The following is a 19,459-nucleotide window of genomic DNA, read 5'->3' as shown; positions in this document are numbered from 1 at the left end:
AAGAAGTCTTTCCTGATTACTCTAGTTGACTCCCCTCCACCCCAAATTATCTGTCTATCTATCTCTCTATCTGTCTGTCTGTCTGTCATTGCTAGATTGTAAAATTCTGGAAGGCAGAGACTATTTCAAATTTGTGTTTATATCTCCAGTGCTTTTCACAGTATCTCAAACATAGTAAGTGCTTAATAAATACCTTGCTTATTATTATTATTTTTTTAAGTAGGCAATTGGGATTAAGTGACTTGCCCAGGGTCACACAGCTAGTAAATGTTAAGTGTCTGAGGCCGAATTTGAATTCAGGTACTCCTGACTCCTGGGCTGGTGCTCTATCCACTGCGTCACCTAGCTGTTCCCTTACCTTGCTTATCATTACTGAAAAAGGTAACTGAGAAAATGCTCCTGATAAGCTACATGCCTAACATCCCATTTCTACAACATTTATAAGAATAATTTGCACACTCACTGAAGGCATACTTGATAAAGTATGAGAAGAAAACTAAAAGGATTTTGCAAATAATATTCTTCAACAGATCACCTCTATGGTCATACAATTGGGTGATATATACAGAGAATTCAAGATGCCACTCTTATTGTTTGTTGACATGAAAAAGCATTTAATTTGGTAAATCAAAGTGTTATCTTAAAGTCTTTCTTTCAATAAAGTATTTTCCATTCATATGATAATGTTCATTGTGATATTCATGTGATAATATTCATGTGATAACTACAAGGTTCCTTGAAAGATGTAATAAAAGAGATAAATTTATTTAATGACTGCACTGCTCATTAATACCCAGTGAGGCATAAAACAAGGAAACAGGCTCCTCAAAGGATTTTTTATATCATTGAAGATATCTACTGCATAGTTCAAATTGAAGAGGTATTTTCTAGACGAGTTTCTCCAGAAACTCTTGTTTATACACAATATTGTGCTGATTTTATCAAGACTCAGAACATTGTAGAGCTTTCCTAATGAGATCCATAATAGCTCAAAAGAGCTCATAACCATCTATATGAGAACCACAGAATCATAGATTTTGATAATTGGAAAGGACATCAGCAGCCATCCAGACCAATCCATATACAAAAGGAATCCCTACCACAACATACCCAACAAGCTGTCATCCAGCTTCTGTTTAAAGACTTTCAAAGAAGGAGAGCCTACCACCTTTCACAATAACTTATTCTATTTTCAAACAGATTTAATTGTTAGGAAGTTGTTACTGACATCGAACATAAATTTACTTCTTTTCAACTTTTACGCATTATTCCTGGTTCTTCCCTCTGGGTCCAACAGAACAAATCCAATCCCTTATCCCCATGAAAGTTCTTCAAATTCTTGAAAACAAGCATGGGGCAGCTAGGTGGCGCAGTGGATAAAGCACTGGCCCTGGAGTCAGGAGTACCTGAGTTCAAATCTGGCCTCATACACTTGACACTTACTAGCTGTGTGACCCTGGGCAAGTAACCCCAATTGCCTCACTAAAAAAAAAAACAAAAACAAAAAAACAAGTATCATTCTTCCAACCCTGAGTGTTCTTTTCCCCAGTCAAAACATGTCCAATTCCTTCAGCATTTTATATGACATAGACTCAAGGGCCTACACTATCCTGATTATCTTCCTCTGGAAGATCTCCGATTTTTCAATGTCCTTTTTAAACTGTGGGAAAGGAAAGTAAGGAAAGGGGAAAATGAGGGAATGTACGATAGATATTATATCTATAATACAATTTATAGACACTGTGATAGACACTGTGCTAATTATTATCTTCTAGACAGACATTGTGCTAAGAACTTTACAAATATCTCATTTAATCCATAAAATCCGCATGTATGGTTTAGGAACTGAAGGGAGAATTCTTTTTGGAAAAAAATGGTTTTTTAAGCTTTATTATTAATTAAAAAGGATTTATTCTCTCTACTCCTTACTTTCCAGTGGTGTCCACCCTCCACCCCAATTAAATAAACAAAACATAAAACCTTCATAATGAATATGCAGCATCAAGCAAAATGGATTCCTAGAGGAAATATTCTAAGAAACTCCAATGGTCTTCTCACTTTGGTAGATTAATTGCTTGCAGATATGAATTTAGTTAATTATTACCTGGGAAGTTAGGGAGAGTTTAGTCCTGAGAGAATGAAGCATAACAAGTGGGAAGCATGCAGCAAGCCCAAGTAGTAGGTGAAGCATAGGTAAATAGTGGGGACAATAACTAAGGAAAGGATTACTATTGGGGCTCTGTGCTCTGAACAATTGAAAGGGGAAAGTGTGCGAATTTTAAGCATGAACTTTACTGTTTTAGACAGCTAGTGATTTATTGTTCATAATACCTTCACCAACAGCATGAATGGTATGCATCAAGACACAAATGCAAGTACAGACTCATTCCTATATTTTGACTAAAAAAATGCAGGTGTGTCCTTAAAGAGGTACATGTAGCTGTGATAAATACAGATTTTATACCTGACCTTGAAATCTGATCTACTGAAGAACAACCACATTAGATGTTAGTTTGCAGTTTTTGGTTTAAAAAAAAAAAAAAGAAGGCAAAATCTACCTGGTTTTCTCTGAAGAAAGGAGCTTAAATAAGCTATATGACCCTGGGGCGGCTAGGTGGCGCAGTGGATAAAGAACTGGCCTTGGATTCAGGAGTACCTGAGTTCAAATCCGGCCTCAGACACTTGACTTACTAGCTGTGTGACCCTGGGCAAGTCACTTAACCCCCATTGCCCAGCAAAAAAAAAAAAAAAAAAGCTATACAACCCGAGTACTACAAAACTGTATTGCCACTGTTGACAGTTATTATTGAGTGAATATTTAGAATTTAACATAGTAATAATGACAGTATGTAAGACCTGGCAGGCATCTAGGTGGTACAGTGGGTAGAACACTGGGCTTGGAATCTGGAGGATTCATCTTCCTAAGTTCAAATCTGGCCTCTGACTCTTACTAGTTGTGTTACCTTGGCCAAGTCATTTAACCCTGTTTGCTTCAGTTCCTGATCTGTAAAATGAGCTGGAGAGGAAATAGCAAACCACTCCAATGCCTTTGCCAGGAAAACCCCAAATGGAGTTCATAAGGAGTCAGACATGACTGAAACAACTCAACAATACCTAATATTTGTTTCTTACTATCAGTTTATATTTAATTAGGGATAAGAGAAATATATGACACATTTTCTATAGCTACCTACAAGATAGCAACCTGAGAAATGATGCTGGTGATATATAGAATAATTCATCTACTAATGTGTAACACTTGGTTTGTGTCTTCTCTAATGACTAAGAATCTGTGTACCTTAAAAAGATCCAAGAACTCAGTGATATGACAAGAGAACACTTTACATAGGGTAGAAGTTACAAGGAGGAAGACTTCTGGTTTGAGGTGTTCCAATATGTAATGACTTATTTTGCTAGGTAGTGGGTTTCCTATCAATTTGTTGGTCCAGAAGAACCTATCAAATGCTAAGCAGAGACTGGAAGAATATCTGCTATAGGTGTAATAGAGAGGATCCTTACATTAGGTGGAAGATTAGATTAAATGAACTCTAAGATTCTTATTTTCCCATCAGTTACCTAAAAATATTGGTAAAATAGCAATGAAATCATTGCCTTTAACATCAGTCTATATAGTTAGCCTTCCTGAGTTACTTGGTAAATTCAGATTCACTGCTGAACTTTGTTGTTAGGGAAACTTTTGATATGAAACACATTTGGGGGGAATTATTAGCTAAATAATAGTTTCACTTTTCAAGCATAGTGAAAACTTTTTTAACCTTTTGCTAAAAGCCTTTCTAAATGTATAATTGGTACAGTTTATCAAAATTCATTCCTGGGGCAGCTAGGTGGCACAGTGGATAGAGCACTGGCCCTGGATTCAGGAAGACCTGAGTTCAAATCTGGCCTCAGACACTTTACACACTTACTAGTTGTGTGACCCTGGGCAAGTCACTTAACCCCAATTGCCTCACCCCCAAAAATTTTTTTAAAAATTAATTCCTATAAATACAATGTAACCTTTTATAGTAATCATGCCAGGAGACTGGACTAATACTTGTGCTATATCTGTCTAAGTAGTTGTAATATTCTAAAGGATATAATCTGATTCCTAGTATATCCAAATCCATGTAATAACAAATTATGTCATGAGGTTCACCTGTTTTTCTTCTGCTACCTTTGTTTTTAATAATTCTAAGAGAATAATGGAAGTTAAACATCTCAGGAACTTGTTTATAAATGGAATGAGGTTAAGCCATCACAAAAACCTATTTGAGAGTGTACACACAACCAATAAATATAGTATAAATGCCTTAGAATATCTCATGTGCCCTAAGTATTCTTAGAAATATATATTTTTACTATTATGTAAATATTTAAATAGATTCAATGGTTAAACTAAACTCACTGAACAAATTACTAGGTATATAACTGTTAGAAATGATATAATGATTTTCAAATAGGCTAAATGCAGAATTGATTCCTAAACTCTTTACAAGTACACAACGATGAATTCTTTCTTGTCTAATGAAACCATAGTACTGATCATGGTCAGCCCTCACTCAATAACCTCTAATGACTCCCTATTACCATTAGAATCAAATACAAACTCTTTTGTTTGTCATTTTTTGCATCTTTGCTCTTCCCATTTCCCCATATTTCCTTCATATTACTTCCCCTCCATGTATTCTACAGTCCACTTATACTGAGCTATTTGATGTTCTTCACACATGACTCTGCATCTCTATGCCTTTGCACAGGTTACTTCCCATGGCCAGAATACTTTATTTCTTTTCCTTTGCCTCTTGAAAATCCTGACTTCCTCAAAGACTTAGCTAAAGTGTCACCTTCTACAGAAGACTTTTCCTTTTTTCCCTTCCTATTAGTACCTTCCCCAGTGAGGCTACCTTCCTTCCATCAACTCTGTATGTGTCTTGAAATACCTATTTTTACTGTCTTTCCCTTAAAATATAAACTCCCTGAAGATAGGAACTTTTTTTTTGTTTGTATTCTCAATGTTTAGCAAAGTATCTCAAAATAAGTGCTTAAATACTTGAATGATTATTTTAGTTTTTGACTTTTCTTGATTTACTTTAGATTTGATGTTTATCTTATTATTCCAGACTGATTTAATTTTTGAAATGTCCAACACTTAATAATTCCATTTAAGATGACAGCATATAAATATTACTCATCAAATGACCTTCTGTGTCATATCAATCTACATAAGACTGTCGTAACTCTAATAACAGGTTTTTGTGTCTATAGTGATTTTTGATAGGGTTATTAGTGAATCAGGATGCAATAAACTTAGAAGCTTATGAGTTTCTTAAAGTACTGGAAAAATTCCCCAGTTTTACTGCAGTTTGTAAAAGGATGACTCATTCTTAGTTACCTAATGCTCTATTCCAAAAACAGTTCACCTTCTAAATACTGAAGTTCCCTTTAACCTTTTACCAATTCCTATATAATGTGTTGAAATACTGTGGGAGTGTACTGTAATTATAATTACCTTCCTCCATTAGCAACATGTTTCAACACTGTTTAGATGGAAGATTTCTGGATTCTTTGCTGAATTCCATAGCTGGAGGAACAAGTTGCTGGAACAAATGGCGAAGCCCTTTGTGTAAAGCTTCCTTTTTTCACTTTATAAGTATTTTTATAGTACTTGACCATTTCAGCACATCACACTATTCACTGCAGCTATCCCACTATAAAGCACTAACCCTAACTTTGAAAAAAAATGAAAGACAACTTCAAAATAGAAGTAATGAGGGTTGGGGAAAGTAATAGATAAAAATTATAGCTTCCTGGAGTTTGAAGTTTTAAAGAGGGGCTAAATCTTAGCCTCAATGAAATACAAATCTTTAGTTAGTTATTACATACTGTAAATGAAGTTACTCTCATTTTCCCATCCTAATCATCTTCCATCAACCTTTAAAATAAATTTATGGTTAACGTATTAGTTTGTAATATGGATAAGTTTTATTACCTTAATAAGATGTTAGGAATTAGTTTATCAGTTTAGCATAACTGATTCCATTTTTTTTTTTGTTTTTTTTGGTTTTTTTTAGTGAGGCAATTGGGGTTAAGTGACTTGCCCAGGGTCACACAGCTAGTAAGTGTTAAGTGTCTGAGGCCAGATTTGAACTCAGGTACTCCTAACTCCAGGGCTGGTGTTCTATCCACTGAGCCACCTAGCCCCTCCATTTTGTTTTAAGCCTTTATTAGGTGACTGGATTATTTTGAATATGCTTTTTTTTTCAATAGGGCAGTTAGATTGTGCAGCGGTTAGAGCACAGTAGCTGAAGTCAGAAAGACTCATGTTCCAAAGTTCAAATCTGGCCTCTGACACTTACTAGCTGTGTGACCCTGGGCAAATCACTTAACCCTGTTTGCCTCAGAAGGGGTTGGCAAACCACTCCAGTGTCTCTGCCAAGAAAACCCCAAATGGGGTTTTGAAGAGTCAGACATATATGAAATGACTTAGTATGATGTAGTAAACAAAATCGTTAACAACTTTGTAAACAATTGATAAGCATATGTAGACCCTCTGATAGTCTACCATTGAAAAATATTATAAACAACTCTATCAATAGCTTATATAATGAACAACCAATCAAATCATTAGTGTAACCCAAGTCTGAAAGCACATCGGTATGGAACTTTCTCCTTATTGATAGAGATCAATGTCCTGTGTGAGGGGCACACTGGTATTGGCAAAAATAGGAGAAAGCAGATTTTACCAACTCTAACTTGCCCCTCATGCAGATGTGAGACAGTGATTTCCACCAATGAAGAAAACTATAAGAAACACACCACAGGCCCTATTAGCCTGCTCCTGGGCCATAATTAAGATAGGCTCTTCAACCCCATCCTTGTAAGTCAAGAAACCTTTGTTCACTTGAGGGCAATGCTGATTAATGGATATTTGCCAGATGACTGTTGCTGAAGGAGACACATAGACTCTGGCTGAGCAGAGAAAGAACCTTACATTTACCAGAACCTTTAAGAAGCAAGATGATGGTTTGTTCTTAGAGGGGTTCTTCTTTGTCTTGCTTCTGTATATTGATTAATAAAATTTTATTGCATGCATTGAAAAGTACAAATCTAATAGGTGTTTCTGTTGCACTAGTTAGCATATATAATGATAAATTGGCTATAAGTGTGCACTATAGGTCTATGTGTAGGTATAGTATACAGGTGTTCATTTGGATATATGACGAGAAAATTGGGCTATACTTTTTGATAGGTTAGCATTATGGCTAGATAGGCCAAGGCCACTGGAGTGGGTCATCTTGTTTGCCCTGGGTTTATTGCTCTGGGGTTGCCAGTCTCATCAATGGAGAACTAGTCTCCATGGTATTCTAATTCTATTCCCACCTCAAATTACTGAGGAATAATTTTATATTTGGTTCTAGTCTGAGTTGGGAGGAGGGTTTTTTGTTTGTTTTTTAAGTACCCAAGAGTATAAACATGACTTAAGTATGGAATAAGCAATTTTAATCCCACACAGGGAACACCAAACAATAAAAATCCCAAAATGTCATTATTTGACAAACTATTGGGGAAACTTAGATATCAGTCTGGTAAAAAAAAACAAAAACAAAAACAAAAAACAAAAGCTAACCCAATTAAGTTTAGACCAGTACTTTACACCATATATCAAGATAAGCTCCGAATGGAAACATGAGCTAGATAGAAAAGGTCATTTTATAAGCAAATTAGCTAGGAATAAGCTATAGCTAGGAAAAGAGTTCATGACCAAATAAGGAACTGAGAGGATTATGGAGGATAGATAAATGGACGATTTTGATTACATACAATTTAAGTTTTCGCACAAACCAATCCAATGCAACTACTATTTAGAAGGGAAGGGGGGAGGCTAGATTTTCAGCAAGATTCTTTGAAAAAGATTTATTTACAAAATATGTAAGGAACTGATTTAAATTTATAAAATTAAGAGTCATTTCCTAATTGATAAATGGTCACAGGGTATGAAATGTCAGTTCTCAAGGAAATAAATCTAAACTATATATTGCCACATAAAAACATGTTCCAAATCACTAATAATTATGAAAATGCAAATTATTGCAACTCTGAAATGCCACATCACCTCCATCATATTGAAAAATTTGACAAAAAAGGAAAATGACAAATGTTAGGAGAGGCTATGGGAAAATAGGCACACCAATTGGTGAAATGATGAATTGGTGCAACCTTTCTGGAAAGCAATTTGTAATTCCTTCAAAAATCACTAACCTTCCAATACTATTACTCAGTTTATAGCTGAAAGGAATTAAAGAAAGAAGGAAAGGTCCTGCATATGAAAAAAGATTTATAGCACCACTTTTTGTTGTGGTAAAGAATTGGAAACTAAGGGAATGCCCATCAATTATGGGAAGGCTGAACTAATTATAGTATATAAATGTAATGGGATACTATTGTTTTGTAAGAAATGATGAATAGGATAGTTTCAGAGAAGTCTGAGAAACCAAGTATGAACTGATGCAGAGTGAATTGAGCAAAATCAGGACAGTCATTGATACAAAAATAACGTTATAAAAAAGAATAATTTTGAGGGGCAGCTAGGTGGCGCAGTGGATAGAGCACCGGCCCTGGAGTCAGGAGTACCTGAGTTCAAATCTGGCCTCAGACACTTACCACTTACTAGCTGTGTGACCTTAGGCAAGTCACTTAACCCCAATTGCCTCACTAAAAAAAAAAAAAAAGAATAATTTTGAAAGACTTAAGAACTCTGATCACATTGATCAATTATAATTCCAGAGGATCAGAGATTAAAAATTCAACCCATCTCCTGACAGAGGGAAGGGACTAAACATACAAATGAAACACGTATCTTTGGATGTGAGCAATATGGGAATTAGTTTTGTTGACTAAATATATTTATCACAGGGTCTGTTTTTCTTTTCTTTTCCCCTGGTTGGATGGTTGGGAGGGGATAAACCAAATACTTGATGATTGGAAAATAAAATAAAATTTAATTAAAGAAAAAAACACAAAAAGAATCATATAATTATTACTGTCAGTTGAAAGGCATGTCTCACTGGGACATTTACAACAGAGTTGATCCTTATTAACTCATTTGCATTTTGCTTCCACTGAGTATAACCAGATAGTTGTTAAGTGGGTTTTCTTTCCAGCATTTTCTTTCTGTAGGCAACTCTTTCCTTCTTTGCCATGGGTCTGCTGCCTCTGCTGCTATTTCTGTTACTATAATTTCTCTTGTGCCCCAAAAAGGGGGTAAGAGGAAGATGCCAGCTGACTTTCAAGAGCTCACAAAACCCTGTACCAAAGGAAAGAAGACACAAACCCCAAAGTGGCTGAGAGGTCACTTGCTCAGAGTGGGGATAAGTAGAGGAAAAGGTATCCCCTACCTATTTTAAGGATTGCAGATTACCACTTTGGTAACAGAGTTGATGTGAAATGCTCCAGAGTATGCTATGCTAGTAATTGCATTTCATCCATTATTTGTCATATTGCAATCTATTTTCAAACAGAAATGGTAACAGAAATTCTGACAATCATGATAGTTTTAAAGTTATTCGTTCACCTCCAGCATAGCCAATCCATGTTGGCTAGGTATAATTTAGTTGTATTCAGAGCTTTCATGTGCAGGGCTATCCCTAGACAAGTGGAGGAGAATCACAGAAATAAGGGTTAGGGAAAACACACTGTGTATCTCTTGTTTACCTTGTCTTTCCCCTCTATTCTTTACAAGACTCCTATACAAGTGAAATCAGATTAAAACGACCATAAAAGGCAGATGTGGTGGGGTTGTTTCTTCTTTCATGTAGTGTTATTTTTATCTTGTATTGTTGTTTAGTGTCATTCCCACTCTGGAAATAACCTAGAGTCACAGCCCAGCAGCTGGCAAGATGCCCCAAAGAACAGAGTACAAGTTAATTATCTATTAAATATGTTATTTTCCCCTAACTACATGTAAAACAATTTTTGACATTCACATTAAAAAAATTTTGAGTTCCAAATTCTCTGTCCCTCCTACCCCTCCCCCTGAATTAAGAAGGTTAGCAATTTAATGTGCAGTCATGCAAAACATATTTCCATATTAGTCATATTGTAAAAGAAAACGGACTCCCCAAATATGAAAAATAAAGAAAGGGTTTTAAAAGTATACTTCAATCTGCTTTTAGATTCCAATCATTTTTCTCTGGAGATGAATAGCATTTTTCGTTGTAAGTCCTTCAGAATTGTCTTTTGGATCATTGTATTGTTGAAAATAGCTATCTACAATATTGCTGTTACTGGGTAGACTGTTCTCCTGGTTCTGCTCACTTCACTGTGTATCAATTCATGTAAGTCTTTCCAGGTTTTTCTTAGAACATCCTGACCATCATTTCTTTTATAATGGCACAATAATATTCCATCACAATCATATACTATAATTTGGTCAACCATTCCCCAATTGATGGCATCCCCTCAGTTTCCAATTCTTTGCCACCACAGAAAGAGCTAGTATAAATGTTTTCTGTAATATACAGGTCCTATTCCTTTTTGTTGTTTATCTTTTTGTGATATAGACCTTGTAGTGGTATTGCTGAGTCAAAGGCTATGCATTTGGGCATAGTTCCAAACTGCTCTACGGACTGGTTAAATCTCTCCACAACTCCAACAGTGTTTCAGTTTTCCCACATCCCCTCCAACATTTGTCATTTCCCTTTTCTGTCATATTAGCCAATTTGATAAGTGAAGGGTGGTACCTCAGGGTTGTTTTAATTTGTATTTCTCTAATCAATAATGATTTAGAGCAATTTTTCATATGATTATAAATAACTTTGATTATTTTTCTGAAACCTTCCTGTTCATATCCTTTGACCATTTATCAGTTGGGGAATGGCTCTTATTTTTATAAATTTGACTCAGTTCTTTATATATCTGAGCATGAGGTCTTTATCAGAAATACTTGTTGCAAATGTTTTTCATAGTTATGATTGCTAGTAGAATTTCCTTCCATCCTATTTTCTCCCATTTATCCTACTTTCTCCTTTTACCTGTTACCATAATATCTTTCAATAGTCAGAATCCTTTTTTGTTTTTGTTTTTCTGCTCATTTCCCCAGCCTCTCTCTTGACTTATAACTTTACATTAAAGTTGAACCTTGCTCCTGAGTCATAGAGGGCATGACACCAAGCTTCAGGGTTTTTTGTGCAGCTATTTTCAGAGCTAGTTCTGGGGGATTTGTAAGCTTTCAGTTTTTTCAAGGTGGTATGATCTAAGAAGATGTGTGTTTACTACTTTCCTGGCCTGTGCTGTTGTGTGTGAGTGACCATGACCACTCTTCTTTGCCCTGGAACTGTAACTAGTGTCCCTGATCTCCTGTGGCCAAGTTCTGAAGTGATATTCACCCTGGGACTGCAAACCCCGATTGCAGTCTAGGACTTCACCCCAATTGGGAGTATGAGTAATTCAGCAGAGTCCTGCACACAATGCCAGCAAAGGGACCCCTCTAGCCTTCTTCAGACAAATTGGGTAACACCTTTACTGTCTGTGTGTTAAGCACTCTGGAAGGGGGTCACCATTGATTCAGTAGTCCTCAAGGCCTGTTGCTAATTTCCTGTGGCATATCCTATACTGATACAACCTGCACTAGACTGTACTCTACTCTCACCCTAGTATAATAGACCTTTCCAATCTTCTAAGTTGTCTTGGGCTGGAAAATTGTTTCACCTCATCCTTTTATATGTTCTTTTGCTCCATAATTTGTTTTGAAGCAATATTTTAAATTGTTTGGAGAGGAATCTGGGAGAGCTTATGTGAGTTCCTGCCTTTCTTCCAGAATTCAAGCTAATTACCTGGATTTGTTGTTTCTCTGTATTGGCACATGAGTTGTGAGCATATTTGATCTTGTGGTATATAGTTTCATGTATCATAGAGCATTATTACAGCTTAAAATTTTAAAAAATAACTTTTCAAATTTTTCAAGATTTTTTTAGAGAGGCTGGACTATATGAATTTTTTCTGTAGCTTGTAATTGATTATTAACACAAAAGAAAAAAGAAAATTCTTATTGAACTATTTTGTTAGAAGAATATCAGAATGTAAATAAGTTGCTACTTACTGGTTTGTTTGGAACTTGCTAAGAATAAGTTTTTCCACCTCAAAGGACTGTGGATAGAAACAGTATATTATTAAAAATAAATTGCTGCACTCTGGTTCCATTAGATATTTTGCTCTTTAGGTACAACTATCTTACCAAAAGAGGGCGCCATTGTTCTAAAGTTTCACAGCTTCTGCTCAGCTCTTTGTTTTAAATAACAACTGTCTATTGAAATTATCCTGTAAATTATCTGAAAGATTGACCCTCTCCCTTGTTTGATCAAGCAAAGGGGAAAAAGAGAAGTCAGAAAAGATGCAGCATCACTGGACTACCAGGATTCAATGGCAAAAAATTTTAAAAAGATAATCTCACCTAGAGCAAGGGACCTTAATCTTCTGATCAATGGTCCTCCCCCCGCCCCCAGATTTCAAGGGGTCTGTGAACTTGAAAATCTTTATATTTTTTATAATTGCATCTCAATATAATTGGTTTTTTAAATCCAATGTATTTTATATATTTAAAAAGTATTCTGCAAAGACTTCATGGGCTTCACTAGACTATCAGAAGAGTCCATAATACACAACAAAAAGTTAAGAACCCTTGTTCTACAGAAATTTGTTATTTAGCATAAAGTTTCCCAAAGGTAATCAGGATCAAAATGTGAGAGAAAAATCAACACAACCATTCTCCTAAGGCACAAAGGGCTTTTGATGTTCCAGAAGGAGAATCCAGACCACAGAAATGCACCCCCTGCCTCCAGCTGGTAGAATCTGCTTGGTAAATAATAATGATACCATGCCTTACATATAGCACCATGGTTGCATGATCTTTGTATACATTATCTATTTTAATCTTGACCGCCGTTTTGTTAAGTAAGCTGCACTAGTATTTTCTCTGTTTTAAGAGGGAATACAGTGATTGACTCAGCAGGAGGCTGAGGAATCCATAAACAAGGTGGAGAAAGGAATAAGAAAAAGAGACTGGGGGACATTTTGAAAGAAATAGAATATAGATGAAATAAGGCTATCTTCATGGTCGAGGAACATTTCTAACATCGTATCAAGGAAATCATATAATTAACTCTTGACTGGAGGTCAATGAATTTTATTAGTCAATAAGTCAGTCAACAAGCATTTATGAAGAACCTAATATGTATCAGATACTGTGCTAGGCACTGAAGATATAAAGATAGGCAAAAGTGTACCCTACAAGGGAACTCTCAAGGAACTTGCAATCTTACACCCAAACTTGGGTGATGGATGCCTTGTGAAGGAAAGAAAGGGGATATTAACAGAAAATATCTGGGGAGTATTTAACCTAGAAAATGACAAATTTTGAGTTCTGGTTCTGGTTCTATTGCTAACTAATTATGCCATTTCACCTCTCAAGGTATCATTATTTTTTCTCCTGTAAAGTGAATGAATTGAATGAAATTATCTACAGTCCACCTCCAAAATTCTATATCTCTTTGATCGATAAATATCATTTTAGAGTTAGTAATTTTGAAGACATAGGATCATCTATTGTTTTTCAGTTACTGTAGGTGTCTAAAATATTGGTTGAATACTCCAAGACTTGAAGAAAACCATTTTAAAAACTATGAAATGTGTTACAAAAATATTTGTGAAGATATGTTTGTGGCTATATTAACAAGAGCATAATAATAAAGGATTTAAAGAAATGGAACCTAGCCCTGGGTATAGGATTATTCAGAGTACATTGGAGTACACACATATTTTATTGGATATTTACCTTGGCAGTTTTACTTTTCATATTTTTTAACAATTAAATTTATGCTTCTTTTCTTTGTAGTTCAAATATACAAATTGCATATGCAGTTTGATTTTTTTCTTCTTGCAGCAATTTTATCTTTCATTAGGCATAAAATGAGATAGTCAGAGTTTAGGAGCTCATGTTTTCTCATAGCACATTTACCTGAAAAATACCGTATTTTAAACAAAAAGGCAGTAATATATCTAAATATTTTCATGAGTTCCTTTGTCTATGCCAATGCTATCTTTAGAGAATTTGGAAATGTTTTAAAGATAAATGTTATTTCTGTATAGCAGATGGGAAAAGAAAATGGTTCTACTATATGAGGGTTGTTAGAGACAGGAAATGTCTTGTCCCATGCCTTTTGCTTTAAGGTTATATCCCAAAGAACCCACAAGCAGTTTCACTGCATAGTCTATGTAACAGCATCCAACTTTGTCCTAATTAGTAGTATCATAACCTATCTAGTCAATACTACATAATTCCAGTGTTTTTCTCTCTCTGTCTCTCCCCTCCCTTTCTCTCTCTCTCTCTCCCTCTCTCCCTCCCTGTCTGTCTGTCTGTCTGTTTCTCTCTGTGTGCTGTGTCAGTCTTTCTCCTTCCTGACCCCCTTCCCACTCCTTTCTTCCCTGTTCTTCCTCTCTTTCTCTTTCTCTTTCTCTCAAGGCACCCTCCTTAAGGTAAGGTTACATTCCTATACCTCCAAAAAGGCAGTGCAACTACTTGTGTATTTGACCATAGCTAAAAGTTGGAGAAGCAGCATGCCTTGGTGAATAGTGGACTAGAACTAGAATCAGAGTGATTGGGTTCAAATCTTATCTCTGACATTTATTAGTTTTGTGTCCATGTGTAAGTCATGTAACCTCTCTGTCTCAAGCAAGTCCCCAAGACTTGTCAACTATGTTATAGCCACAATAAATCACATATAATTTGCTCTTTAAAAAGGATTAAGGGGCAGCTAGGTGTCCCAGTGGATAAAGCACCAGCCCTGGATTCAGGATGACCCGAGTTCAAAATCTAGCCTCAGACACTTGAGACTTACTAGCTGTGTAACCCTGGGCAAGTCACTTAACCCTCATTGCCCCATTCAAAAAAATTTTTTTTAAAAAAGGAATTAAACATTTACTTCTCTACATAATTAGAAATGTTATAAATTTTTGACCCTGAGTTTGCTCTGGAAACTGACAGGTAGATAAATATATTCACTCCTGAAATGGAAGGAAATACATTGGTCAAGTATGTACTTATTATTAATTATAATTTAATTTAAACTAATCACTATTTGTAATATAACTTTTCATAGTGATAATAATACCATTATTACTGATCTGAATATGTAGAATGAGTTTCCTCATTGGGAATACATGGAATCAAAAGTCTAGTTTTTTAAAAAAATAATACAGTGCCATATGCTTGTATATGCATGCCCATATGGCTGTGAATAAGCAGGATAGATATTTTTATTGCCTTTTTGTAGATAAGGAAATGGAGATTGAGAAGTTAGGTGATGTGGCCAAGATCACACAGTCTAGCAAGTGGTTTAATCTTCTCACTCCTAATCCTGTCATCACACACATCTTCAACAAATATAGCATATGGTGGCAGCTAGCTGGCACAGTGGATAAAGCACCGGCCCTGTATTCAAAAGGACCTGAGTTCAAATCTGGCCTTACACACTTGACCCTCACTGCCTCGGCCCCCCCAAATTAAAAGCAACCCCCCCCAAAACAAATATAAAGTAAACTGCCCATTACATGAGAATTAAATCCTAGGTAAGAAGTGTACTGTTCCATTCCTTTGTATAGTATTTTACTTTTCCAAAGACTTTCATATCATTTATTTCATTTTATTCCCACCATTATTAGAAAATAACATCAGCTTCACTTTATAGGTGAGTAAAATGTTAAGAAGAGAGGTTAAGTGATTTGCCTAAAGTTAGTGATAAAACTAAGATTCCACTCTGATAGTATTTCTACCATACAATGAAAGCAACCCTCAGATGCTTTCTTTATGGCTTCTGTTCTACATCTTTATAAAATGTTTCTGTTTGACGAATGTGCACTATGACTGGTATTTTGAGCACATGTGTTGAATTGGAAAAAGAATTTCAAAATTATTTCATTCTTATTATTGAATGAAAGCTATTTCATTTCATGAAGTGCCATTTCAAAAAAATAATCTGCTTTAATAAGCAAATTCTTTTACAATGCTCCCTCCCATGATTTTTAACTTTATATCTTTCTGATTTGGTTACACTTAAGGTTACTGTATCTTTTAGGTTAAGACCTGTTATTTTTGGTAATAGTGTCAAATGCTTCATTCTGATATAGTCACTTATGGTATAGAGAGATATTCTGTTTACACATATCTAAAATGCCACAATATTCTCTATATATATAGAGTATTATTCCTCTCATGCTTTTGAGGTGATTGGGAGCAACTAGAGCAAAGATTAGGAAACAAAGAAATTAATAAAATAATTAGGATATTTCTTCTCATAGCTTAATAGCAAAAAGAATCTGAAAATATTGTAATTAGGAGAAAGGCCACTTTGCAGAGTTGCTAGAGTGCTGGATTTGGGGTTATGAAGACTTGAGTTCAGATCCTGCTTCAGGCATTTATTAGCTATGTGACCCTGGGAAAAGCACTTAACTTTTCTCAGCCTTAGTTTCCTCTTCTATAAAGTAGAGGTGATAATGGTTTGAAAACCATTAAAGTAACTAATTTGTTAGCCTTAAAATGTTACCTAAATGTTAACTGATTTATGATGATTATTCACATAAAATAATCATTATGCATTTTCATATTAGAAGACTGACAAAATCTCCTTAAAGGTCTCTTATTGTCTCCCTCCTTTGCCTTAAAGGGGACCTTTATAAAAGCACTGAGTAAATTATAGGAATCCTTGTCTGTAGGATTTCAATAGGGTCTCTAGAAATCCTTAATTAGTTGCCAGAAAACATTCGAGATGCTGACCAAGCATTTCTAAGAAATTACTTCAAATGATAAGAAATGCAATGTAAATGACATGGAATTCTATGTGTTATTAACATAGAAAATGTAAAGAATCTGGAAAGGTACAAATTATGGGAAAAAACAGGCAATAAACTAGCATTTAGAAATCACTAATTATGGTCAAGGCACTAGAGAAACAAAGATAAAGCCCTCAAGGAGCTTATGTTCTATAGGGGAAGACAACACACACACACACACACACACACACACACGTGTGTATATATATATATATATATATATATATATATATATATATGCACAACATGTATGTTGTATCTGTATACATACACAGTTTGGTGGGAAGGGTATTAAGTAGTGAGAGGGGTGGATCAGGAAAGGCATAATGTAGAAGGTGGTAGGGATTCTAAGAGGTGGCAGTGAGGGGGAAGGGAATTGTAGATATGTGGATAGCCTGCTCAGATGCACAGAGATGGGAGATGGAATGTTGTATACCAGGAACAGCAAGAAGACCAGTTTGGTTTGATTGTGTCCATATAATATATGAATGGAAGTAATCCTAGAAAGATAGGTTGGAAGTGGTTTGTGAAAGGCTTTAACTGTTACAGGAGGGTTTTTTTTGTTTATTTGTTTGTGTGTGTGTGTTTTTTAATTCTAGAGATAATAAGGAGCCACAATAGAGATTACTAAGCAAGAAAATAATATAGTATTATATAAATTGAATAATACTAACAAGAGCTCTAATGGAAAGGTAATCAATTAATCATAAACAAAGGAAATTATTTGACATGGAATTTTAAGAACAGACTTTTAAAAGGTAACACAAAGATCATAGAATCTTAGCATTGGAAGTCACTTTGGAGATCATCTACTTCAGATCTTTTACTTTATGGGTGAAACAACTGAGGCCTAGAAAGGTTAAATGACTTGCCATTAGTTACACAACTGGTTGGGGCTGAGCTATCACTAAAGCCCACAGTTTTCAATCCAGTGTATCATATCAGCTGTGTAAGAAATATTAATAAGATAGTTGTATACACTTTATAATTGGACTGTTTTGCAGTTATGAGGTCTTGCAAGAATGCCTGATTAACATTAGCATGATCTTTTTTTAGGGGGAAGAAATAAAATTAAATTATTGCCTTGAGATAGCAGACCTTCATTTGTGCAGTGAAATCTAGAAATTATATCTCCTAGTCCAAAGTCTTTCCTTAATGCATTGAGTAAAGCTCTTTTCAAGCAAATTTTCCACTTTCAAAAATCAGTAAAGTGATTAAAATTAAACTGCTTTGGGGGCAGCTAGGTGGTGTGGTGGATAAAGCACTAGCCCTGGATTCAGGAGGACCCAAGTTCAAATCCAGCCTCAGACACTTGACTATGTGACCCTGGGCAAGTCACTTAACCCTCATTGCCCTGCCCCCCCCAAATTAAACTGCTTTGTCTTTAAAGAACTATACTTAGACATAGTTCATTCTTTAAAGATTCTCCTGAAATCAGTTCAATTTATCATTTCTATTTAGATGATTCTCACACTTTCATATTCAGCCCTCATTTCTCTTCTGAGAATAAAATATGTGTAATAACAGAAATTACTTCTTAGGGTTGTATTGAGAATTAAATGAAATAATATTTTGTAAGCATTTAGTACAGTGTCTTGCACATTGTAGGTGCTTAATAAATATTTGTTTTCTTTTTTCTTTCCTTCCTTCCTTCCTTCTTCCCTCCCTTGCTTCTAAGCATTAATCAAGCACCCCCAACTGCTTTGGGAGATCTTAAACTAGATATCCTCTAGACATCTCAAACTTAACATATCAAAGGAGAACTCACTATCTTTCCTTTCAAACCCTCCCCTTTTTTGAACTTCTTTACTATTGGTTTAATTGGGCACCACTTTTCTCCTAATAATCCAGGCTAGAAACCTTGGTGTCATTTTCAACTCCTCACATTCTCAACTCACCCCAAATATCTATTCCTTTGCCAGATCTTGTAAGTTCTACTTTCATAATATCTTTCCAAAATATCCCTTTCACTCCACTCACATAGTGACCACCTTAGTTCAGGCCCCATCACCTATGGATTGGAGTATTGCAATGGCCTTCCAACTGGTCTCTCTGCCTCAAGTGTCTCCCTACTCCAATCCTCTAAGGTGCCAGGGTGGTTTTCTCTCAAGTATAGTTCTGACCATGTCATTCCCTTGCTCAATGAGCTCCAATGGTTATTACCTCCAGGACTGAATATAAACTCCCTTTGGCATTTAAGGTTCTTCATAACTCTGGACTTTTCTTATCTTACTCCCTTACTCTCCTCCACAAACTATATGATCCAGCTATACTGACTTTACTTGTCATTCCTCACATTCCTTCTTCCATCTCTGTGTCTTTTTGTTGTTTGTGCCCCATATCTGGAATATTCTTTCCCTCTCACTTTTATCTCCGAGTTTCCCTGGCTTTCTTCAGGACTCAACTCCAATTCAATCTTCTGCAGGAGGTTTTCACTAGTCCCCTTATCTGTTACTGTCCATATATTCTGTATTCTATATCTTGATTGCATGTACTTACTTGCACATCATATCCCTCATTAGAATAGAAGCTCCTTATTGAACTGGTTTCTTCCTTCCCTAACCCCAACACTCCCCAT

Source organism: Dromiciops gliroides, chromosome 2 (genome assembly GCF_019393635.1).
Source record: "Dromiciops gliroides isolate mDroGli1 chromosome 2, mDroGli1.pri, whole genome shotgun sequence".
Taxonomy (NCBI): domain Eukaryota; kingdom Metazoa; phylum Chordata; class Mammalia; order Microbiotheria; family Microbiotheriidae; genus Dromiciops; species Dromiciops gliroides.
Note: the sequence above shows the minus strand (reverse complement) of the source record.